The sequence below is a fragment of the Schistocerca cancellata genome, chromosome 1 (assembly GCF_023864275.1).
Source record: "Schistocerca cancellata isolate TAMUIC-IGC-003103 chromosome 1, iqSchCanc2.1, whole genome shotgun sequence".
NCBI classification, from domain to species: Eukaryota; Metazoa; Arthropoda; class Insecta; order Orthoptera; family Acrididae; genus Schistocerca; species Schistocerca cancellata.
In genome coordinates this window covers 741,119,459-741,146,324 of record NC_064626.1, presented here as the reverse complement: position 1 = coordinate 741,146,324, position 26,866 = coordinate 741,119,459, and the positions used below count along the sequence as shown (strand labels likewise).

At 45.0% G+C, this 26,866-nt stretch overlaps 1 protein-coding gene across 1 annotated transcript in view; it reads left to right on the top strand.

The window, feature by feature from the left end:
* Positions 1-26,866, top strand: part of LOC126162198 (nanos homolog 2) — a 78,935-nt gene that overhangs the window by 30,462 nt on the left and 21,607 nt on the right. The gene's annotated exons all lie outside the window — the stretch shown is intronic.

Genomic DNA, 26,866 nt, shown 5'->3' with positions numbered 1-26,866 from the left:
AATCATGGGGGATTCTTCCGCAATGGTTTCCTCACCTTCCACTATGTCTGCTCACAAGCGTAAGTATACTGAGTCTCAGCCACAGACGGTTCTTCCATCGTTGCCACAGTTCCTTGTTGTTTCTCGGTCTGACGAAGGTCACGACTTCTCCATGGTCAACCCTTTCATTATTCAGAAAGGTGTCGACGCAATTGCAGGTCCTGTAAAGTCTTGTTCCAGATTACGGAATGGTACCTTGTTGTTAGAAACAGTCAGTGCCCTCCAGGCACAAAAATTGCTGCGTACTTCACTGCTCCACACCTTCCCTGTCCGGGTTGAAGTGCACCGCACTTTAAATTCCTCGCGTGGAGTCGTTTATACACGCTCCCTCGACGGATTGTCTGACCAGGGCGTAACGGCTGTTCATAGAGTTATGAAAAGGGTTGACACGAACATCATTCCAACCCGCACTGTCTTCTTGACATTTGACAAAGTTCAACTTCCATCAAAAATCAAAGCAGGCTATGAGATAATTTCCGTTCGCCCTTACATCCCAAACCCTACGCGTTGCTATCGGTGTCAGCGGTTCAATCACACCAGCCAGTCCTGTTCCAATCCGGCCAAATGTGTTACGTGTGGCAAGGATGCCCATGAGGGTGCTTGTCCACCTCCATCCCCTCACTGCATCAGCTGTATGGGTGACCACGCTGCTTCCTCTCGAGATTGCCCCGTTTTTAAGGACGAAAAGCTCATCCAGGAAATCAGAGTGAAGGAAAAGGTGTCGACCTTTGCTGCTCGAAAATTATTCGCCAGTCGACAGCCCACCGTGCCTCAGACAGGAAAATACAGCACCGTCCTTGCTTCTCCTCGGCCAACAAAGGAGGCGGGCACGCAGACTTGCGACCTCACCTTTAGTGCCACGGTCGTCAGATCGGCCAGCGCAAAGATCGCCCGTTCAACCTCACCCGTTTCGCCTGCCCACTCTATGGCTCACCCTTCATCGGGTTCTGCTAAATCTCGAGCCCAAAAGTCGGACAACAAGACTTCGAAAAAAGAGCATACTCGTGAAGATTTTTTACGTACCCCAACTTCACAACCATCGGTTCCTCCTTCATCTAAACATCATAATTCCAAGAAGGCTACAAAGAAACCCAGTTCATCTCCTTCTCCGCCAAGGTGTGTTCCATCTACAGCACCACCTGGTGGAAATCGCCCTCGGCCGTCTTCTGTGTCGCCGAGGTGCACTGCTGGCGACCGATCAACCGGTCGATCGCTGGTGGCAGGAGCTGCTCCTGAACAACCTATGGATCAGGATCTTCTGCCTTCGGCTGAATGCCATTCCATGCTGTCGCTCGCAAGCTCTGAGCAGTCGTTGAGTTGGCAGCAACCTTGGTCACATTCCTCCATTTTCTGTTCACCCTATGTCCATTATCCACTGGAATATCCGCGGCGTTCTAGCCAATCGGGATGAATTGTCAATCCTCTTACGATCCTACTCGCCGGTCATCTTCTGTCTTCAGGAAACAAAGCTGCCTCCCTCATTTTCAGTCTGCCCGATATGATCTCCCCTCTGTTGAAGGCACTCCAGCCCATGGCGGACTCATGATTCTTCTCCATGATACTCTCCATTATCACCCAATCCACTTAAACACTTCCTTCCAAGCTGTCGCCGTCCGTCTTTCCCTTTCTGGATACACATTCTCTCTTTGTACTGTATACATTCCATCGTCCACACCAATGGCACGAGCTGATCTCCTTCATCTTCTCGGTCAGCTTCCACCCCCTATTTGCTGGTTGGGGACTTCAATGCCCACCACCCGCTTTGGGGATCTCCACGTCCTTGTCCACGTGGCTCACTATTGCTAGACGTCTTCCAAGTGGATCTAGCTTGCCTCAACACTGGGGTCCCTACATTTTTGTCTGCCTGAACGACAAATTTATCTCATTTGGACCTCGCGGTCGGTACTTGCCCGCTAGCTCGGCGCTTCGAATGGTTCGCCCTTGATGACACACACTCGAGTGACCACTTTCCATGTGTCCTCAGACTGCAGCCTCAACTGCCATGTATGCGCCCGCGACACTGGAAGTTTGCCCAAGCCGATTGGACACTTTTTTCGTCTCTAGCGACATTCGATGACCGTCACTTTCCCAGCGTCGATGATGAGGTCACGCATATTACCGACGTTATTCTTATAGCTGCGGAACGTTCAATACCACGCACCTCCGAATTGCCCTGGCGCCCCCCGGTTCCTTGGTGGAACGAGGCATGCCGTGACGTAATACGTGAGCGGCGACATGCTCTTCGCATTTTCCGCCACCAGCCTACTTTGGCCAACTGTATCCGCTATAAGCAGTTCCGTGCGCGATGCCGTCGTGTCATCCGCGATAGCAAGAAGGCAAGCTGGAAATTCTTTATTAGCTCATTTACCACCTTCACTCCCTCCTCGGTAGTTTGGAGTCGGCTTCGACGGTTCTCAGGCGCGCCTAGTTTCTCCCCGGTCTCTGGGCTCACTGTCGCGCATGATACGTTAGTGGACCCCGTGGCAATTTCTAAGTCATTGGGTCAGCACTTTGCTGAGATTTCGAGCTCTTCAAATTGCCCGCCAGCGTTTCTCCCGAAGAAACGTGCAGCGGAAGTGCGACCTCTTGCTTTCTCCTCTCCAAATCGCGAAAGCTACAATACTGTTTTCTCCATGCGGGAACTCCAACATGCACTCTCTTCTTCTCGCTCCTCCGCCCCAGGACCGGATGGTATCCACGTCCAAATGTTGCTGCATTTATCAACCCATAGTCTGCGTTACCTCCTTCGCCTTTATAATCGCATTTGGACCGACAGTACTTTTCCCAGACAATGGCGGGAAGCTGTTGTCGTTCCTATTCCGAAACCTGGAAAGGACAAACATCTCCCCTCTAGCTATCGCCCCATTTCTCTCATGAGTTGTGTCTGTAAGGTTTTGGAGCGTATGGTGAAATACCGTTTAGTTTGGTGGCTGGAATCCTGTAGTCTTTTAACACCTGCCCAATGCGGATTCTGAAAGCATCGTTCTGCAGTTGACCATCTTGTTGCTCTCTCCAATTATATCATGAACAATTTTCTCCGGAAATGCCAAACAGTAGCAATATTTTTTGATCTGGAGAGAGCATACTATACCTGTTGGAGGACAGGCATCCTCCGCACACTGTTCTCTTGGGGCTTTCGAGGTCGGCTGCCCCTTTTTCTTCGCGAATTTATGGCAGAGTGCACATTTAGGGTGCGGGTGAACACTACTCTCTCCCGTACTTTCTCCCAAGAAAACGGGGTACCCCAGGGATCCGTGCTGAGTGTTGTACTGTTTGCCATTGCCATAAATCCAGTTATGGATTGTCTCCTTCCTGATGTCTCGGGCTCCCTCTTTGTGGACGATTTTGCGATCTACTACAGCTCTCAACGGACCAGCCTTCTTGAACGACATCTTCAAGGATGTCTCGATCGCCTCCACTCTTGGAGCAACGAAACCGGCTTCCGTTTTTCTCCCAGTAAGACAGTTTGTGTTAATTTTTGGTGACGTAAGGAGTTTCTTCCACCCTCCTTACATCTAGGACCTGTCAACCTTCCGTTTTCAGATGTCGCTAAATTCTTGGGTCTTATGTTTGACAGAAAACTATGCTGGTCCTCCCACATTTCATATCTTTCGGCTCGCTGTCTGCGATCCCTCAACACCCTCCGTTTCCTGAATGGTACCTCCTGGGGAGCGGACCGAGTGGTCCTTCTCCGCCTCTTATCGCGCCTTAGTGCGCTCGAAATTGGACTATGGAAGCATAGTCTACTCCTCTGCTCGGCCGTCTATTCTTCGGCGTCTCGACTCTATCCACCACCGTGGGTTATGTTTAGTGTCTGGAGCTTTTTACACCAGCCCTGTGGAAAGCCTTTATGCTGAGACTGCTGAACCTCCGCTGTCCAATCGGCGAGCAGTCCTTCTGAGTCGTTATGCAAGCCATCTGTCTTCCATGCCTGCTAATCCAGCCCATGACATTTTTTTCGACGCTTCCTTTGATGTAGGGTATGCAGGCCGCCCCTCCTCCCTACTACCACCGGGAGTCCGCTTTCGTCAACTGGTCCATTCCCTTTCCTTCCGCTTTCCTAAAACCTTCTTGACAACTTGGGGTACAGCACCGCCTTGGCTCCGTCCCCGGATCTGCCTGCTCCGAGACCTTTGTCGATTTCCCAAGGATGGTACCCCTTCACTTGTTTATCGTCGGGCATTTGCTGCAATATGTGCACAAATGACGGACGCCACATTTATTTACACCGACGGCTCGAAAACATCGTTAGGTGTAGGGAGTGCCTATATTGTTGGCGACGCCCCAAATCACTTTCGGCTCCCCAACCAGTGTTCGGTTTATACTGCGGAGCTTTACGCTGTTCTCCAGGCTGTCCACTACATCCGCCGCCATCGGCGGATACAGTACGTTATCTGCTCAGATTCTCTCAGCTCTCTCCTCAGTCTCCAAGCTCTTTACCCTGTGCACCCTCTGGTCCACCGGATTCAGGACTGTCTGCGCTTGCTCCACCTGGGGGGCATCTCGGTGGCGTTCCTCTGGCTCCCGGGACACGTTGGTATCTGCGGAAATGAGGCGGCCGATATTGCGGCCAAGGCTGCAGTCTCTCTTCTCCGGCCAGCTATTCACTCGATTCCCGTCGCCGATCTACGGAGCGTTTTATGTCGTCGTGTTGTTCTTTTATGGCATGCACATTGGTCGACACTTCCCCATAATAAATTGCGGGACGTGAAAGCTCTTCCTTGTGCTTGGACCTCTTCCTCCCGAACGCGTTGTCGGGAGGAGGTAATTTTAACTAGACTCCGGATAGGGCACTGTCTTTTTAGCCATCGACATCTTTTAAGCGGCGATCCTCCCCCACTCTGTCCCCACTGCTCTCAGCTGTGGACGATAAGACACCTCTTAATTGAGTGCCCCTATTTTCATCCGTTACGCACCCGTCTACAGCTGTCGTCTGATATATCATCAATTTTAGCAGATGACACGCGATCGGCCGATCGCGTTCCAGAGTTTATTCGTGCCAGTGAAATGACGTCAGTCATTTGAGGTTTTTTTTTGGGACAACCAACCCCCTTCTGTAGTGGATTTTTAAGCCTTCCTTCTGCTTTTAGTTTCTCCAATTTTATGACTTTCGTTCCCATTACTGCTGGTTTCCGTTTTCGGTTTTTTACTGCTTTCTAAGTCACAGACCGGGCGCTAATGACCATAGCAGTTTTGCGCCCTAAAACCAAAACAAAAACAAAAAACCACACCCCATCCCCACGTCCCTCGAGCTGGAACATACCGAAAGGTGATTGGGGACTTTACTCCTCCCTGGCGACCTTTCCGGACCAAGATTTTCTCAGCTGTGACAGTCAGGTCGAATACCTCACGGCTGTTATCATCAATGCTGCCGAACATTGAATTCCTCGTACTACCTCTTCTTCACGTTGCATTTCAGTCCCCTGGTGGAATGAGGCTTGCAGAGACGCTAACCGTGCTCAACGACGTGCTTTACGCACCTTTCGCCACCATCCTACGCTGGCGAATTGTATTAATTACAAACGACTCAGAGTGCAATGTCATCGAGTCATCAGACAGCAAAAAAAGCATGTTGGGCCTCTTTCACAAGCTCCTTTAACAGTTTTACTCCCTCTGCTGTCGTCTGGGGTGGCCTGTGCCGGCTGTCGGGCATTAAGGTCCACTCCTCAATACCTGGCCTGACTTCAGGTAATGAGGTACTTGTGGACCCCGTGGATGTCTCCAACACCTTCGGCCGCTTTTTCGCGGAGGTTTCAAGCTCCGCCAATTACCACCCTGCCTTCCTTCCCAGATAAGAGGCAGAAGAGGCTCAGCAACCTTCTTTCCACTCGCTGAATCTGAAAGATTATAATGCCCCCTTTACCATGCGGGAACTCGAATGTGCACTTGCACTGTCCCGGTCCTCTGCTACGGGGCCAGATATGCCACTCACGTTCAGATGCTGACAAACCTTTCTCCGGCAGGTAAATGCTTTCTTCTTCGTACCTATAAATGCATCGGGACTGTAGGTCAGGTCCCCATGCGTTGGCGTGAGGCCATCGTTGTTCCTATACCCAAACCTGGGAAGGATAGACACCTTCCTTCTAGTTACCGCCCCATTTCTCTTACAAGCTGTGTCTGTAAGGTGATGGAGTGCATGGTTAACGCTCGGTTGGTTTGGATTCTTGAATCTCTACGGCTACTTACCAATGTTCAATGCGGTTTTTGTCAACGCCGTTCCGTTGTTGACCACCTTGTGACCTTGTCGACATTCATCATGAACAAATTTTTGTGAAAGCGCCAAACGGTAGCTGTGTTCTTTGATTTGGAGAAGGCTTACGATACCTGTTGGAGAGGAGGTATCCTCTGCACTATGCACAGGTGGGGCCTACGTGGTTGCCTGCCCCTTTTTATTGATTCATTTTTAACAGATCGAATGTTAAGGGTATGTGTTGATTCCGTATTTTCCGACGTCTTCCTCCAGGAGAACGGAGTGCCTCAGGGCTCCGTTTTGAGCGTAGCCCTTTTTGCCATAGCAATCAATCCAATTTGCAGTGCCCAGATAACATGCCTCCTTGAGTGCGGCCTTAGGTGTTGTCTTGACAGCCTATACTCACGGAGTGTGGCTAATAGCTTCCGGTTCTCTGAAGAGAAGACAGTTTGCATCAACTTTTGGCAATATAAAGCATTCCTTCTACCATCCTTACATCTTGGTCCCATTATTCTTGACAACAAAGTTTTTTAGGGCTCACACTGGACAGCAAACTTTGTTGGTCTCCGCATGTCTCTTATTTGGCTGCCTGTTGTACACGTTCCCTTAATGTCCTCTGTGTTCGTAGTGGTTCATCTTGGGGAGTGGATCGCACTGTCCTGCTTCGCTTATATCGGTCCATAGTCTGATCAAAGCTGGATTATGAGAGCCTCGTCTGCTCGGCCATCCCTCTTATGCCGTCTCAACTCCATCCATCATCGGGGGTTACGTCTTGTGACCGGAGCATTTCTATACTAGTCCCGTCGAGAGTCTTTCTGCTGAAGCTGCCGAATTACCATTGATCTACCAGTGTGACGTACTGCTTTGTCGGTATGCTTGCCGGCTGTTGTCAGTGCCCGACCACCCCTCTTATCAGTCCTCCTTTGACGATTCTCTCGACCGTCGGTATGGGTTGTATGTGTCTGCCCTGCTGCCACCTGGAGTCCGCTTTCGTCGCCTGCTTTGACAATTGGATTTTGCCCTCCCTACCACCTTCAGAGAGGGTGAGAGACTGACACCACCTTGGCTCCAGGCTCCGGTTCACATTCATCTTGACTTCAGCTCGCTCCTGAAGGAGGGTACTCTGGATGCAGTGTATTGCTCACGGCTTGTCGAACTTCGTGCGCGACTCGCCAGTAACTCCTTTATTTACACTGACGGCTCCAAAACTGATAATGGTGTCGGCTGTGCCTTTGTTGTCGGGGACGTCACCTATAAATACCGGCTCTTCGACCAGTGTTCCAGCTTCACGGCCAAGCTTTTTGCTCTCTATCAGGCCGTTCAGTATGTCTGCCGCCACTGCCATTCTCCATATGTACTCTGCTCTGATTCGCTCAGTGCTCTTAAGAGCCTTGGAGCTCCATATCCGGTCCATCCCTTGGTGCAACGGATCCAGCAATCCCTCCATTCTTTTGCTGATGATGGCTCTCCTGTTAGCTTTATGTGGGTTCCAGGCCATGTAGGAGTGCCTGGGAATGAGGCTTCTGATGCTGTGGCCAAGGCTGCAGTCGGCCTGCCTCGGCCAGCCTCCTTTTGCGTCCCATCGTCTGACATTAGTGGGGTTGTTTGTAAGAGGTTTGTGTCATTATGGTGGGATACTTGGTCGTCACTTCAAGAAAATAAGCTCTGGGCCATAAAACCGTTCCAAACAGCTTGGACAACCTCCTCCCGACCATCTCAGCGAGAGGTCATTTTGGCCAGGTTGCGGATTGGGTGTTGCCGGTTTAACCACCACTACCTGCTATCCCGTGACCCCGCCCCGCAGTGCCCTTGTATTTATGCATTGACAGTGTGCCATGTTTTACTGTCGTGTCCTCGTCTTAATCAATCTCGTGTTGTCCTGTCTCTGCCGTCTACCTTACAGGAAATTTTAGCCTATGACCCTTGAGCAGCTGCTCGTGTTCTTCGTTTTATTACTTTAACGGACTTTTCCAAAGACATATAACTCTTTTTAGTTATTTTAACTGCGTCTTTGTAAGAACTTTCTGGTGTTCACCCCCTGCCCCTCCTTGAGTTTTACCAGATTATATGTGCACTTAAGTTTGTGACTGGGCACTAATGACCTTAGTAGTTGAGTGCCCTAAAACCCCACACAAAAAAACCACACTGACCACAGCAATAAGATACCAAAATTGATTTTTTACACAACGTAGTCCCACATTACAGCTTGATAAAGAACTGGTGTTCTTACTATCGTTCAGTTATCATGGTACTTTACAATTAAATAAACTACCAGGCGTACTTTGGAAAGTTTGTACAGGAGAATATAGTAAACGGTGGGTGTTCCCTGTATATAATGTATCAAAATTGTTTTTAATGGTGGAAGCAGACATTTTTCTGGTCTTGAGAGAATATGAGAGATGTATCAGAGGTTGTTCATGATGAGGTTAGCAGCTATGGGCCATACGTGAGGATATTGTCACCTGTTATGGCCTGCTATGTGGAGTGCAGAGGTGTCGCATGTTTTGCTCTTCCATATGCTGCCGATAAAAGCTGAAGCTGGGAAAGAAAAACTATTGCAATGAAAAGTCATTGGGAGTGTTTACATGATGCTGACTAGATGCTTCTTCAGTTTACACTTCCTGATTTCAGGAAATTGACATGTGTAAAAAGAGAATTGAAAACTAAATTCATGTTACTTTTTAATTATAATCAGTGGCATTGTGTACAGGACGGTAAATCGTAGATACATACACAGAATAAACGATAATATTAAAGAGGAATGTAGTAAACTGGGTGTAAGATGGATTGCATCTTAACAGACTAGGCTCTATAATCTGACAAACATCTATGAACATCTTACTAAATATTCTAATGTACAAGGGAAACTTACAAGCAGTAATAGGGGTGAAAATACATGCATGCAAATATATTCCAGAGAAATGTTAGATTCCCATTGTAAAACATCCCCTGGAAAGAAAATTCAAAAAATACCACAAATGATGTATCAGATGAAATCCAGACCTCTGCCTCGCAGCCAGGATTTTCTGTGAGGACATGAAATAAAAACTCAAGGTTAAACATAAAAATATGAACTTGGTTCTTTTCACCAAAATGTGCAGTCACTAACTAGTAAAACAAGTGAAATCCAAATCCTATTAAAAAACGAATTAAAACATACCTCATTATTGTGTCTCACAGAACATTGGCTTGATGAGGACAAGTTACATAATGTGTCCCTACCTAACTTTATGCTAGGTGGCTATTTCTGTAGAAAAATTCTTAAACATGGTGGCAGTTGTATATTCGTAAGAAATAATATAAACTTTGTAAACACAAAATTTCCTGTTGAAATAGTGAAGGAAAAAGTTGTAGATCTATCAGGAGTTGAGATAGTAGACATTAAACTAGCTGTTATTTGTTTATACAGAGCTCCAACAGGTGATATAAATGCTCTCCTAAAAAGTTTGGAATATTCACTTAACAGACTAACACAAAGAAACTGAAGAGTTATTCTATGTGGTGATTTTAATATTGACTTTACAAAGGACACCAAAGAAAAGAATGAATTATCGAATCTCTTTCAAACTTTTAACATGAAATCCACCATAGAAACAGCAACTAATTCACAAAGACTTCACGTACCACGATTCATCAGATATTTGTAAATGTAGAAATAACTATACAATAGAAACACTAAACACAGGCTTTGGGATCACACAGCTCAAAAACTCTGAGTATGGAAACAGAGCTATAGCTTAAACACTGCCTAACCACCACCAGTAGAAACTACAGTTATGAAAATATATATAATTTTCTCCATTAATTGAGCAAAGAAAGCTGGGAAAAACACACAGATGGAAAATATAATAACTTTATTAACAATTTTTCCTACTATTTTGAACTGTGCTTCCCTCCAACCCAGAGGAAAACATACACAAGGAAAACAAACAATAAATGGATTACTCCTGGGATTCTAGTATCTCAAACAAAAGATTACTGCACAGATTGTCCAAACAACTCACATCACCAGAATTAGACTCTTATTAGAAAACTTATAAAGATATTTAAACATGTTGTCAAACAAGCAAAAATAATGGCAAATGACACATACATAAAAAAATTCCACCAGCAATATGAAAGCATATAGAATATTGTCAGGAAAGAAACTGCAGAAGAACAGATAGACTTCCATAACATTAACTGCCTAATGGAGAACTCAGCTGTGATAACTGAACCTATGAAAATTGCAAATAAATTTAATTCCTACTTTACACAGATACCTGAACATCTTATAAATCAAAATTTACAGCATACTCCTGTAAATCAATCCAGATGTACTATAAATAACAAATCTATTTTTCTATACCCCACCAATGAAAAAGAAATACTTCATATAATCAAAGAACTGAAACCCAAATTCTCTGGTACTGACAATATCTCTGACTATATCTTGAAGAAATGTTTCCCTCATAGCCAGTCCACTTGTCAACATCTGTAACTGGTCTCTTATTAGAAGGGGTATTCCCAGAAAAATTGAAGATAGTGAAAGTAAAACCCCTGTTCAAGAAAGGGTTGAAAACAGAAGTATCAGACTATAGGCCAATCTCACTGTTCGCTTGTTTTCCAAAATAATTGAAAAATCTATTATGAAAGACTAATCACTTTCATAGAAAAAAATAATGATTTCTCAAATACCGTACTCAACATGTATTCCGAAAATCTAAATCTACTGAGACAGCTATCTTTGTATTCCTAAATGGAAGCCTTAAATGCAATAGACAATAAAGAACATATCTCAGCCATATTTCTAGTCCTCACCAAAGCATTCGATGTCATCAATCACATCATCTTGCTTCAGAAACTTGAATCTGCAGGTATCAGGGGCCCAGCCTATGAACGGATAAAATCATATCTCCAAAACAGAGCAATTAGTTGAGCTTACTATCCAAGAAGGCAAAAAGATAAAGTCCTACTGCTCAGAAAGCAGAGCATAAAGTATGGTGTACCACAAGGCTCCATTGTAGGACCAGTTCTGTTTCTACTCTATGTAAATGACTTGGAACCGGCTAGCTCATACCAGAATTACATAAAATCTGCAGATGACACAAATGTGATAATAAAAGGAAGGACCAAAGAAGAATTACTAGGCTTTACTAGGCTACATGAGATTAAAAATTGTACCACCCACATTACAGACTGGTTTTCTGGAAACAACTTAGTAATACACAGAAAAAAACAATTACAATGCATATACACACAGTGCAAACTAAATGTCCACTAGCACCAGACATAGTTGTTTACTAGAATCCTCAAAAATGTAAGCTCTACAAAATTTCTTGGGGTATGGATCCAAGAAGATCTAAGATGGGTCCAACATACAAAATAAATTACAAAGTAATTAAATACAATTTGCTATGCAATCAAAATTTTCTGATTGCACATCGAAAGAGGCAACAAAAGATGTGTACTTCGCCCAGGCATAATACTTACCGCAATGCGGCATAATCTTTTGGGTAAACGCATCTGCTAGCAAAAGTTGTTTTATGTGCCTAAGTGGAATTGGATCCATAGAAAATGCTGCATCAAGAATCTCATGCAAGCACTTATTCAAGAAACTACATATCCTTCCATTACCATGTCTGTCCATTTTACAAGTAATCATGTTCGTAAGGAAAATCTTAGAAAATATCAACAATCTTGTGTCAACTAACCAGAGTTCACCTGTATTACACAAGGAGAAAGCAGGACATACATGTTCAATGTGCGCACACAACACTAAAACAGTGGACCACTGCAAACAAGAAACAGACTATACAATAAGCTACATACAAACATTAAAACAATAAGACACTTCAAAATTTAAAACTGCTGTCCATCAATATTTATTACAAAAATATTATAGTATAGATGAATATCTTGAAACATAAAAATTTATTGCCAAATACTACCAAAAAAAAGAAATAATGAATTACTTGGATTAAATATAATGTATGGAAGCTGAACCTTCAGTTGTGATAATATTAAACCTAAATCAATATATTTATTCTTGTATGATTTAAAAACATGCATTGTAAATCAGTGACTTGTCCAATATCATATTGTATACCTTGTACAACAATTGATCAAAAGGACCAATAAAAATGTAATTTAATGTAATGAGAAAGTCAACAAAGCTGAGAGGGAAATGTCAGAAATTTTCCTTATCATAAGCTGCTTCCATTACTTGTAACATAATGTCCATCCCAAGCTGAGTTCACCACCCACTGGCACACACTATGGGTGATAGATCACACACCAAATCTAGTGTTTCTCATGCATTCTCCTTCAGTAAAATCATATACTACTCTGTGAAATTTGTTTTGGAAATACTATCTAGCTTTATTAATTTGTGCCCACTATTTATACACTAATGGCCATTAAAATTGCTATACCATGAAGATGACGTGTTAGACGTGAAATTTAACCGGAAGAAGATGCTGTGATATGCAAATGATTAGCTTTTCAGAGCATTCACACAGGGTTTGCGCCGGTGGCGACACCTACGTGCTGACATGAGGAAAGTTTCCAATGGATTTCTCATACACAAACAGCAGTTTACCGGTGTTGCCTGGTGAAACGTTGTTGTGATGTCTTGTGTAAGGAGAAGAAACGCATACCATCACGTTTCAGACTTTGATAAAGGTGGATTGTAGCCTATCGCGATTGCGGTTTAACGTATCGCGACATTGCTGCTCATGTTGGTAGAGATCCAATGACTGTTAGCAGAATATGGAATTGGTGGATTCAGGAGGATAATACAGAATGCCGTGCTGGATCCCAATGGCCTCGTATCACTAGCAGTCGAGATGACAGGCATCTTATCCGCATGGCTGTAACAGATCGTGCAGCCACGTCTTGATCCCTGAGTGTACAGATGAAGACATTTGCAAGACAACAACCATCTGCACGAACAATTACACGACATTTGCAGCAGCATGGACTAGCAGCTCGGAGACCATGGCTGCGGTTACCATTGACGCTGCATCACAGTCAGCAGTGCCTGCGATGGTGTACTCGACAACGAATCTGGGTGCACAAATGGTAAAATGTCATTTTTTAAGATGAATCCACGTTCTGTTTACAGTACCATGATGGTCGCATCAGTGTTTGGCTACATCGCGATGAACGCACATTGGAAGCGTGTATTCATCATTGCCATACTGGCGTATCATCCGGTGTGATGGTATGGAGTGCCATTGGTTACACGTTGCGGTCACCTCTTGTTGGCATTGACGACACTGTGAACAGTGGACGTTACATTTCAGATGTGTTAAGACCCGTGGCTCTACCCTTCATTCGATCCTGTAGCGATGACTTAAAATCTTTTAGAACAGGCTCTTACTTTTGATTAAGGAAGGACTAGGCCGAAGTTTGAACATGTAATAAATTTTATTATCGTATAGTTCCTCAGCACATGTTCACATTCCTTGGTACTCAAAAAAATATACTGTAAAATTTACATTCATTACACTCTTTATCCTTTAGCAAACAAATTTTGGAATAAATAAGATCACTATCAAATTTTCTTTAAACCATTTCAGTAACACCCAAAATTTAAGCAAAGGGTTTTCGAAGTGAACTCAGAAAGAAACTCGCCTCACAACCACGCTAAAGTTTACCTTTCCCTTTAATAAAATACACTAAAAAAACTCAATGTTAAAGACACAAGCATAATTGAATGTTCAATAATTTTATTAATTGGGTAAATATTTTTTTAAAATTCAACATTATCTTAGCAAACTTTGAACAAAGCAAAATTTTTGCAAGCTTAATTACCACACATTTAAGCATAAGCAACTCAGACAATTATAGCTCAATAAGAGTGCTAAATTACAGGAAGAAAATACAATTTAGAATTTTACAGTCCTGCTCTGGACACATGCCCTTCTTGCTCTCCGAACAGACGCACATGACCCGCGTACTCCTCCGGGTCAAGGTACATAAACATTGAAACCAGAACAAGAAAGCCTTCTAGAACAAACAGAAATCTGCTATTAGAAACATTTCTACCCACGGCCTTATACATACATACATACATACATACATACATACAATTAAGAAAACAACCCTGCAACTTAATTATGAGTAAAAAACCTCACCAATTACGCATCTCTCTTTAACTAATGAAAAGAACATTCACTGATGTACACATACGAAAACCAAAATGCCTCTTTTGCAACCAATTAGCATGTCCCAGCTTAGTCGAATATATATTAACGACAATTAATGAGCAGCACCAGTATCATAATCTCAATCGGAACTGAGAAAGTTTTTATACGACGAATGAGCCTGCGCAATTCTTTAATTTTTGTGAAAACCACAGTTGTCGTTGGAATGATGCTCACTATAAAGATTATCGGTAAGACTGAAACTCCAGGAAATGGAAACGGAGCCCCATAACCAACGTCTGAGGGCCAGAGAGCAGATAAACGTCTGGTGTTAACACCAAGGCAGTCTAGCCGTCACTAGACTCTCTCGCACACTGTGCTGCAGCCGCAGCACAAGGCAGTTGCGCCTCCTGGTCGCTCAGTTCCGTCAGCATCACTGCTTGCCTCGGACATGCACTATATACCCAGCCAGTGCAAGACATAATCAATACTGGCTAGCTTATAGTCTTTGAACCAGAGGAGATAGATACTATTACCTTGATGTGAACACATCAGATCCCTGCGAAACCCTACATTTCAGCAGGATAATGCACGACCGCATGTTGCAGGTCCTGTACGTGCCTTTCTGGATACAGAAAATGTTAGACTGCTGCCCTGGCCAGCACATTCTCCAGATCTCTCACCAATTGAAGACATCTGGTCAATGGTGGCTGAGCAACTGGCTCGTCACAATACGCCAGTCACTACTCTTGATGAACTGTGGGGGAGGGTGCCAAATTCATATTATTGGAGAAAAAGACCTTATTTCACAAAGCACCTAGCGTTCAGCGCACATTGGTCTATAGACTACTCATATGATTTTGAACGCATGCCTGCTGGTTTTTGAACATTTTAGAACAAATTCTAAGTCGATTTCTGAAAGAATCGTAAGTTGAATTTTGAATGCGTGCATAGTGTACGTGATGTCTCTGCCAGCGGAATCCCTGTCGCATCTAGAAATAAACTTTCCTGCAGACAAAATGGGACGGGTCTATACGAGCTGAGCGGAATAAAGCCGAACGGGTGAATTCCAATCTGTTTATGTGGTTGACTGGGTTTGCAAATGATCAGCATTGTTATAACTACTAGCGAACTCCATAGATTCAGACTACCAGAGTGGAAAAAAATGACTAACAGGAATAACAGGCAACAAAGATTGCGTATTGTTTCCTCCGCGTATCCGAGGAAATGAAATTTTGACGGAAAATTTTTGTCCAGACCACTACACCACTAAGCGCCAGTTGTACAGTCCCCGTCTAACAGCCGCTAAAGTTCTATTCTGTGAGTAGCGTGGAAAACGTGTTGTACGAACATGTAATAATGCCTAACCGGAGAATAAATGCGGGATACCTAAACCAGTGATTGTGGGAGGGTTATTGAAGTTAACCAAAGAATAAGTTTTGACACTGGCAGGAATAGTTACAGAATTAGTGACAAGATTGTTAGAATGAGGAAGAAGAAGAAAAGGGGACTCTCACATATTACAGAAGAATATGAAGATCCCAAATTTATATAAAAAATTTCATACTACTACTTTTCGATCTCATGCTTCAGAAGCTTGAGAGTATGAATGAAATGTGAAACTATTTCCTAACACACAACTTTTTCTTGTTGTAGGCCTAATAGGCATTTTGATATTGGTACTTCATGAATTATATTCTGCTGTGTTATAAAAATGACCATTTGTGCTAAAACAGTCTCGTTTATTTGGTGTGTGTGTGTGTGTGTGTGTGTGTGTGTGTGTGTGTAACAATTGCTGCAATATTAGACAGGCCTATTTTGTTCTATCCAGCAGTGACAAAATACACGTCATTATTATGCTTATCCATTATGGATATTTTAGAACCGTGACTGTATATTAATGTAAATAAATTATACCCAACTGCAACCAGTCACTTTTTTCATTAATAATCCTTTATTACATTAACCGGTTTTCGAACCCTTTCAGGTTCATCTTCAGATGATTTCGGGAGGATCCAGGAAGTTACATCATTACTGGTAGTAGCATAATGCTGGGTGCTGGTTTGCAACAGTATAGGCGGCTTTCTTCGTATCTGTCTGCCTCCATTTTGATGTCCAGAACACTTTCACACGAACTATATTAGTTCATACTTTAACAGTGACACTTTACCAGCCGAGCATGCGCTTTACAACTGTTGCTTATAACTAAGATCTTGACACAGATCTCTGTCAAGATCTGTGGTCTGGGTCAGTCTTGGTAAAAACAGCATCCTGTTCCCAGTCATGGGCATTCCTCGCTTGTAAGAAGCTGTGGGATGTTTGTTACTATCACGCGTCATAAAAGCTCAAATATCATCCAGTACATTATCTTCCACAGGGACCTTCTTTTACAGTCTGATGAGGAGCTGCGCAACAACTTAGAGTGACGAGGTGTCCATTTTGTCCGGCACGTCCACCGGGGTCCGAGGGATAATCAGGTTGCCACCAGTACCTTCATCTTGGCCTTCGAGGGTGACACATCACCTGAGAAGGTGAAAGTGATGGTCTACCGCTGTGATGTCAAGCCATATATCCCTCACCTGATGTGGTGCTTAAAGTGTTGGAAGTTCGACCATATGTCTTCCCGCTGTGCTTCCAGCCTCATATGTTGAGATTGTGGTCGTCCATCCAGGCCTGATACTCCATGTGCCCCGCCTCCCATCTGTGTCAGCTGCAGAGATCACCATCCCCCTTGCTCGCCGGACTGTAAGATTCTACAGAAGGAACGGAAAACAATGGAATAAAAGACCCTGGACCGACTGACCTACACTGAGGCTAAACAGAAATTTGAACGGCTTCATTCCATGTGCATGACGTCGTCTTATGCCACCACTGTCACCCCTGTTACAGCTCCATCCATTGCACCACACAGTCAGCTCTGAGCCGAAGGACCAGACCTGCCCCCTTGATGGTGGGGGGGGGGGGGGGGCACTTCCTTCCCTGTTGCTCCTGCACCACCTACCTTGGGAGCAGCACCCCCTCTCTGCCCCCCCCCTCCCCTCCCCACTTCTAGGCCACAGAGAAGTGAGTCTTCTTCGGCTTCTCTCGCTAGTGAGGGATCCCTGGGTCCCTCCCTTCCCAGGTTCCTACCAGTGGCAAACCAGACACCCGCCAGGGGCTGAAGAAGCCCCAGGTAGCTGGTTTTAGGGCTTTGTGGTCCTGGCAACAGGGAGGGAAGTGCACAACTCCCCCCCCCCCCTCCCCCCCCCCCATCAAGGGGGCAGATCTGGTCCTTCGGCTCTGAGAGCTGACTGTGTGTGGTGCAATGGATGGAGCTGTAACAGGGGTGAAAGTGGTGGCATAAGATGATGTCATGGAATGACAGTCCCGGAGACTGAATCAAAGAAGCTGTCCCAGCAGGGGCAACCAAAGGAACAGCATGAGAAATCGAAATCGAAGACCCCTAAGACCAAGAAAATTGCGGTGGCAGCCACTCCACCGCTAACTACAAGCTCTGTGTCTGTGGATGCAGTGGAGATTCTGGCGTCTGCTGAGGACCTAGACCTCGCCGGTCCCCCAGACATTATTGATGTCGCTCCTGTTGCTACTCAACCGGTGGCAGCAGGTGACCCAGCGGCTGCCTCCTTGGTCCCTTCACGCCTTTCTCAGCCATGGACATTGTGATCATCCAGTGGGAATGCAGCAGTTTTTTCCACCGTCTTGCTGAGCTCGACAACTTCTCAGCCTTCACCCTTTCCTCTGCATTGCTCTCCAGGAAACTTGGTTTCCAGCGATGTGAACCCCTGCCCTCCATGGCTATCGAGGTTATTACAAGAACCGGGCAGCTTATGAGAGGGTATCTGGTGGCATCTGCGTCTATGCCCTTCTCTCTCTTTACAGCGAGTCTGTCCCTCCACAAACACATTTAGAGGCCGTTGCTGTTCAGGTGTGGACGCCTCAGGCTGTTACTGTCTGCAGTCTCTATCTTCCACGGGATGGTGATGTCCTGCAGCGTGTTTTGGCTGTGCTGATAGCCCAATTGCTGCCACCTTTTCTGTTACTGGGTGACTTCAACGTCTATAACCCTGTGTGGGGTGGATCAGTGGCAACACGCCAAGGCAGCATCATTGAGCAAGTATTGGCACAGCTCGACCTTTCTATTTTAAATAATGGTGCCTTCACACATTTCAGTGTGGCGCATGGTGTGTACTCAGCCATCGACCTTTCGATCTGCAGCCCTAGCCTATTACCATCTGTCCAGTGGAGTGGGCATGACGATTTGTGCGGTAGTGACCACTTTCCAATCTTTGTCACTGCCACAGCGTCACTCTCCTGGGCGCCTTTGCAGATGTGCTATGAATAAGGCTGACTGGGACATGTTCACCTCCATTGCCACTGTTGAGCCTCTTTCCAATGACACCATTGTGTGCAGTGGTTCACTCGGTCATCACCGGCATCGACACTGCTGCAGAATCTTCCATTCCCTGTTCTTCTGGGTCCCCTCAGCGGAAGACTGTGCCTTTGTAGTCACCTGAGATAGCTGAGGCGATTGAAGATCGCAGGCGGGCCCTCCAGCATCAAAAGCGGCATCCATTAATGGCACACCACATCGCCTTTAAACGGCTCAGAGTGCGAGCCCTGCTGCCTCATTTGCCAACACAAGCAGGAGTGCTGGGAAAGGTATGTCTCCATCATTGGCCTCCGTACCTCTCCATCACAGGTTTGGACCAAGATTAGGCAACTCTATGGCTATTGGACCCCTGTCAGTGTACCTCCCTTTCCTAGCCGCTTGCCCTGATATGGCTCCTGGGCCAGATCACATCCACTGTCAGATGCTCGAAACACCTCTCGGTGGACTGCCAGTGACACTTCTTAGACCTTTTCAACCGTGTCTGGGTTGAGGGTTAGTTCCCGTCGCATTGGCGGGAAAGCATCGTAATTCCAGTGTTGAAACCTGGCAAGAATCCACTGGAGATGGACAGCTACCGCCCCATTAGCCTCACCAATGTTCTTTGCAAGTTGCTCGAACGCATGGTGAGCCGGAGGTTGAGTTGGCTACTCCAGTCTCGGGGCTTTCTGGCTCTGCCTCAGGGTGGGTTCTGTAAGGGCCGCTCTGCCGCCGATAATCTGGTGTGCCGGAGTCTGCCATCTGTACGGACTTTGCCCTTCATCAGCATCTGGTCGCTGGCTTTTTGACATGCAGAAGGCATACAATACGACATGGCGACATCACATCCTCTGTACGCTTCATGGTAGGGGTCTTCGGGGTCCGCTCCTGATTTTCATACAAATTTTCTGTCTCTTTGCTCCTTCCGCATGCAATTTGCGGCCTTCCGTAGTTCCTCCCGAGTTCAGGAGAATGAGGTACCGCAAGGATCTGTCTTAGGTGGCTGCCTCTTTAATTGCAATTAATGGCTCTCTCTGGCAGTGGAAACGTCTGTCTCAGCTTTCTTGTATGCTGACGACTTCTGCCTATACTTTAGCTCCACTGGCATTGCAGCTGCTGAATGGCAGTTGCTGAGCGCCATCCACAGGCCGCAGTCTTGGGCTGTAGCGCATGGCTTCGTTTTCAGCTTCAAAGACCTGCGTTATGCATTTCTGCCGGCGATGCACTATTCACCTTGAGCCATGACTTTATCTTGGTGGCGAACCTCTTGCTGTGGTGGAGACGCATCGGTTTTTGGGATTGGTTTTTGATACCCAGTTGACTTGGCTCCCTCATATTTGGCAGCTTATCAGACGTGCTGGTGGCATCTTAAGGGGAGCCAGAACGATCCATGTCCTCCATGTTAATTTTAGCGAAAAGAAGGAACATTTTTTCTAAAACCATTAAACATATTGCTCTGAAATTTGGCCTACATGTTCAGTGAATATTTCTCTGCAAAGTCATAATGCCATATTAAGAAATATTTATTGGTTTTTGTTTTATAATTTTTTAAACACATGCTTACTTTTTTCTCTAAAATTTTGCACTTTTTCTTCTATAACTCGTGAATTATACAATATTGTTTTACTATTTTTTATAAAAAAGAAGGAAAAGAAGTAAACAATATTGTGTATAAATTTCATTGATATACTGTTAGCAGTTTTTGAGAAAATGTTCCTCAAAGACGAAAATTTTAAAGTTATGGGAAATGGCTTCCAAAGTTTTTTAATATTTTCCTGTCCCATATGATAGATTATCAGCATCCTCTTCGTTTTCTAGTGTTAGTTTCCTTTTCACTGGTCTTTTCTTCCCTTTTGCTGCATATTGTAGGCTTTTCCCTCTTCTTCCTGCACCTCTTAGTCTCTCTTCATCAATTAGGCGCATTGTGGAAATGGTTTTGTGTCCTGGTTGGAAACCTAAACGTTTTAGCACATCACATTTGATAATGTTTCCTTCATTGTATGCATCATAAACTCCAAAATGCAATGGTTTTTATCTGTACAACCACTCTTCTGGGAATCCTAATCCAAATTAAATTATTGACACTTTCATTTGGATTTTGGATTTTCTCATGTAAGCACTTTTCCAATAAACTTGGCTATGATAAATCTCTGAATATAGGCTTAATTACATCAGTTACAGCATTTGGCAAACTGTTTTTATGGGCATATTCCTTTTCTGATTGGTACTTACAGTCATCACCTTTGGGGCACAGTGCACGTTGTGGGTGCTCATTTGTTGATGCTGTATGAAAAATAATGCCCATACTGCTCTCCTCATATGCTCAATGCTTCTTGTATTTTGCCTAATTGCACACCCATAATACCTCTGCAATCTGTCGATTGTTTCATCTGTCAGTCTTCCTCTTCTTCCGAGGATTTTACCATCACTAAGCTTCTGGTTACCATCACTAAGCTTCTGGGATTGTAGTGTCTGCTTTAGTTTGTGCGAGCGAGCCCCCATGCGCTTCTGCACATGTCCAATGCACTCCTGCTTTTTAATGTGAATTTCATTGCTGTAAGGTCTGAGTTCCTCTACAGCTTTGTATTCCTTAGAATCACCAACTCCTAGATAGTGTATCGTACATCGTACCACTCCTGTGATCTGGGAAAAAATTGCTTTCACTCCCTCTACTTCCATCGCTCCACTCGTGCCATGAAAATTTGCTTCACAACTTACACTATGTTCGTTCCTTGGTATTGCCCTTACATCTACAATGTTTTGAGAGAATAGCAACATAATTACTTTGCAACTGTCTCCACTGGTAGCTGTCACAACTCCATTTAGAGATTTATGACTTCAACGTTGCCATGATCCATCTAAAGCAACAGTTAAATCTCTACAATTCCCATTATCTGTCACAGCTTCAACTGCTTTCTTCATTGTTACTTGTGCAATATCTTCAGCAGAAGATCCCACCAATTCATTATAAAATCCAAACTTGGTTGGTGGTTTTGGCAAGTTCATAATTACACATAACATTGTCCCTGCAGCATTGCACTTGCCAGTGCAACGCAAGCCATACACTAGACTAACATTTACACCATACACCTTCTTTCCACTATTACCACTATGAGGAATACTGTTGGAATTAGAAAACGAAACTTCTGCAGCACATTTGTTACATTTAAATAACATTTTACATGCCAAACGAAAGTGTGAAGTTATTTTCAGTTCCAGTCCTCTTTCTTTGCAAACTTGACACAATATGTTATGATTCAAAATATTAGAGAGCAAGGAAATGTTAATTATTTCATTCACATCATTACTGTCACTTTCGTAGTTTTCAAATTTTTCTTTGCTGTCACAATGTTTCTTTCTGGAAGTAGTTCTATCATGTTCATTTGGAGTACTCGGTGAAGCAGTCTGAGCAGCATCTCCCTTTGAAACAACAAAAGATTTCTTCTTCCACTCATTGTGCCTTAAAAACACTAGATAGCTGAAATGGGGCATAATGATATCCACGAACCAAATACGTAAAACAGTTAAGAGAAAAATTCGTCAAATACGCAAAATTGAACAGCTAAACAACACAAAGCAAACTCCACAAGTCAGCACACATGATATAGCGTTTATGTTTACCGATATGAACAGTCACTTGTCACAGAGATAAAGCCGTACAAGGTTGGAAAACAAAACACTGTCTAATTCCACAAAGATACCCTGCTTGCAGCCAGTGAGTGGTGCCGTCAGAGGTGACACACCAAGTCGCTAAAACTGATTACATGGTCAGGGTGTATACGACCCGGGACAACCGGGAATTCCGGGAAAAACCCGGGAATTTTTTCATCCGGAAGAAAACCGGGAAAAACCCGGGAATTTTTCGGAATTCCGGGAATTTTTCATTGTTTTAGCTTTCAGTTACATTTTTGTAGTTTTGACTGCAGAATTGATTCTGTAGCAAAGAATGTTATTGTATCCTGCTACTGGAGAATGATACTGCAGCAATAAAATATAAACGAGAGGGAAAAAAATAAAACTTTAGTCGCAAAGGAAATGTGCATTTTACGACAACAAAACACCGTGCACGCACAAGCGTCTACAGATAGCAAAAATATGTTAAAGGCCGTAGGGCGCAGACTGTAATTCTTCGTAACAATAAACTGCTTGCTATGAGCATGACGTCACAACTGTTCACATTAGGTTCGTTTGACCAGTTGGCAGCGGTCTGTTACGCATGCGCATTTGACTCGCGTATAAGCAGTACCTTCTCCCGCTTCCCGCTTCTTGAAGTTTGGCTGTTAGCTGCATCGGTAGTAGCAGCAAGCAACCAGATGCAAACGAGAAAAATTTTTCTCGCGCGCCCTAGCTGCCAGATTCGCGCTTGCACAGAGTTGTCTGAGTTGTAGTGGGGAGGGGGTTAGTCTCCACGTGACCCGTGTTTACGTTAAGTGATTCCGCTGCTTCTCTTCGTGTACAGCTCCCACGTCAAATGAAAACAAAACGGATTTCTGTGGCCGGGAGCTATCAAGTGAAATGCATTCACATAATTACAGAGGGTAAAAATACACTCCTGGAAATTGAAATAAGAACACCGTGAATTCATTGTCCCAGGAAGGGGAAACTTTATTGACACATTCCTGGGGTCAGATACATCACATGATCACACTGACAGAACCACAGGCACATAGACACAGGCAACAGAGCATGCACAATGTCGGCACTAGTACAGTGTATATCCACCTTTCGCAGCAATGCAGGCTGCTATTCTCCCATGGAGACGATCGTAGAGATGCTGGATATAGTCCTGTGGAACGGCTTGCCCTGCCATTTCCACCTGGCGCCTCAGTTGGACCAGCGTTCGTGCTGGACGTGCAGACCGCGTGAGACGACGCTTCATCCAGTCCCAAACATGCTCAATGGGGGACAGATCCGGAGATCTTGCTGGCCAGGGTAGTTGACTTGCACCTTCTAGAGCACGTTGGGTGGCACGGGATACATGCGGACGTGCATTGTCCTGTTGGAACAGCAAGTTCCCTTGCCGGTCTAGGAATGGTAGAACGATGGGTTCGATGACGGTTTGGATGTACCGTGCACTATTCAGTGTCCCCTCGACGATCACCAGTGGTGTACGGCCAGTGTACGAGATCGCTCCCCACACCATGATGCCGGGTGTTGGCCCTGTGTGCCTCGGTCGTATGCAGTCCTGATTGTGGCGCTCACCTGCACGGCCCACGCATACGACCATCATTGGCACCAAGGCAGAAGCGACTCTCATCGCTGAAGACGACACGTCTCCATTCGTCCCTCCATTCACGCCTGTCGCGACACCACTGGAGGCGGGCTGCACGATGTTGGGGCGTGAGCGGAAGACGGCCTAACGGTGTGCGGGACCGTAGCCCAGCTTCATGGAGACGGTTGCGAATGGTCCTCGCCGATACCCCAGGAGCAACAGTGTCCCTAATTTGCTGGGAAGTGGCGGTGCGGTCCCCTACGGCACTGCGTAGGATCCTACGGTCTTGGCGTGCATCCGTGCGTCGCTGCGGTCTGGTCCCAGGTCGACGGGCACGTGCACCTTCCGTCGACCACTGGCGACAACATCGATGTACTGTGGAGACCTCACGCCCCACGTGTTGAGCAATTCGGCGGTACGTCCACCCGGCCTCCCGCATGCCCACTATACGCCCTCGCTCAAAGTCCGTCAACTGCACATACGGTTCACGTCCACGCTGTCGTGGCATGCTACCAGTGTTAAAGACTGCGATGGAGCTCCGTATGCCACGGCAAACTGGCTGACACTGACGGCGGCGGTGCACAAACGCTGCGCAGCTAGCGCCATTCGACGGCCAACACCGCGGTTCCTGGTGTGTCCGCTGTGCCGTGCGTGTGATCATTGCTTGTACAGCCCTCTCGCAGTGTCCGGAGCAAGTATGGTGGGTCTGACACACCGGTGTCAATGTGTTCTTTTTTCCATTTCCAGGAGTGTATATTATTAATTTCAGTTTCTGATTTTATTTTATTTCCAAGTTAGTAGCAGTCAAGCATTAATCGCCTTGCAGAAGAATGAAGTTATTTTTGCAAGTTTGCTAAAGAAATTCCGCTGAGGCAATCATTTTATTTGAAACGAAGTGTTTCATTTAACAATTTTGGGCACTTCCAACTGTTCGGTGAATTTCAAGTGCACGTTATCATCTTCTGCCATGTATGGCATTATGCCATAATAAAGAACCAAACATGAGATCGTAGAGTACTGGTACTCCAAGAAAATTTACATCCCAAAAACCACACTGAAAAGCTTAATATCAGATGGGACCTACTTCATTCTGAATCTGGAAAAAACCAATGTGCACTTCAAGCCGAATTATGCATTTTAGTATGATTCACGAAATTTTGATGCCTTTTGGAGTATCCTCTGATGCCCTGTTTCTTTTATGGTGTAGTGTAAGCACTCTTAGTGCTTTATACACACGAACATGCGGGCTTCCTACACCACTGCAGTTGCACACGCACAATAATTCGTTTTTGGCGCTCTCTGGCAACTGGTAAATCGAACCTATAACTAACAGTATTGCGAACGGTGGTTAGAGAAGCGTTACTTTCAAAGTAAATTTCTTTTTACGCAAGATGAATTATGTTACGTGTGTGAAAGTGGGATGGATATCTAAATCACAGAGTGTTCGAAACTGAACAGTTTGCGGATCAGCCACTTCAAGAATTTCGAGCCGAGGCATTTATGTCACAATTTTAAATTTACTGGCACATTTGTGTGATGTATCTTAAAGTATATCACACCAAAAAAACACCAATATTACACGTGAAAGCTTAGCTTTTCTTGTAGATATACGGTACTGTGTACATTAATGTAAACCGTTAACTTTTCCTCTTGTGTGTTCGCGCTATGTAACCAGTAATCTTGCTAGTGGCTGACTATAACACGTGCCCTATGCTCTGAATAGCTGCTGTCATCGGCTGGCGAGATCTCGTGGCTTGAGATATGACTCGCTTACAAAAGGACATCACAACCTCGGTTGCAACGCTCCGGAAACTAAAAAGCTGTGTTTGGTGCAATTCGAATTTATACTTTCGTAATACGAAAATATGCAGCGTATATGTTGCTGCAAATCAAAAGTCTTTCCAAAACTTCTCTGCTCCGGCTTTTCTTTTTTTTCCGGGAAGTTCTACGCGATTATATAAAACGTTAACCATTCAAAGGATTGATAAGTTTTACAGTTCCGAGGGAACTTTTTCTGTGCTAAGTGACAGTAGGTCGCCCGGGAAAAAGCATATTTTTTAAACGAGATATCCGGGAGAAATCCGGGAATAATCCGGGAATTTTTTTTCCTTGTCCCTGTATACACCCTGATGGTGCGTCAACTTTGCAGCGATAAACACACCTAGAAATCGCTTAGAAGGGTGAAGCTTGATTTGTTTTATTCAGAAAACTCCAAATAATTTTATAATGAAAAAACAAATTGTCATTTTCATTGTTCCGGCTCCCCTTAACGCTCTTCGTTGCTTGAGTCACACCAGCTGGGGTGCCTATCTGTCTATCCTTCTGTGGCTGTACCAGGCACTAATTCAGTCCCATCTAGATTATGGGAGCCTGGCTTAGGGTTCGGCATCCCTTTCAGCATTGCGGTTGCTGGACCCCATCCTTAACAGCGGGATCCAACTCGCCACTTGAAGCTTTCCGGACAAGCCCTCTCAACATCATACTTGTGGAGGCAGGTGTCCCTCCATTTAGGTTCCAGTGCCAACGATTACTGGCTGCTTATGCTACACACGTTAGTAGCTTGCCTGACCATCCCAATTATCGTCTCCTGTTCCCTCAGTCAGTTGTCCATCTTCCGGAATGGCGGCCCCAGTCAGGGTGTACAATTGCGGTTTGCATCAGAGCTTTTCTCTCTGGGCTTGAGATTTTCCATCTTCCACCTCTTTTCTGGGCCCCTCTGTGTATACCATCGTGGTGTGTGCCCCGCCCATGCCTTCGGCTTGATTTGGCACAGGGCCCGAAGGACTCAGTCCCTCCTGATGCCCTCCGCCGCTGCTTTCTATCAATCCTTGCCGCATTTAAAGGCCCTGCCATTGTCTATACTGACGGTTCGATAGTTGCTGGTCGTGTCGGTTATGCTCTTACTCTAGGGGATCATTATGAACAACACT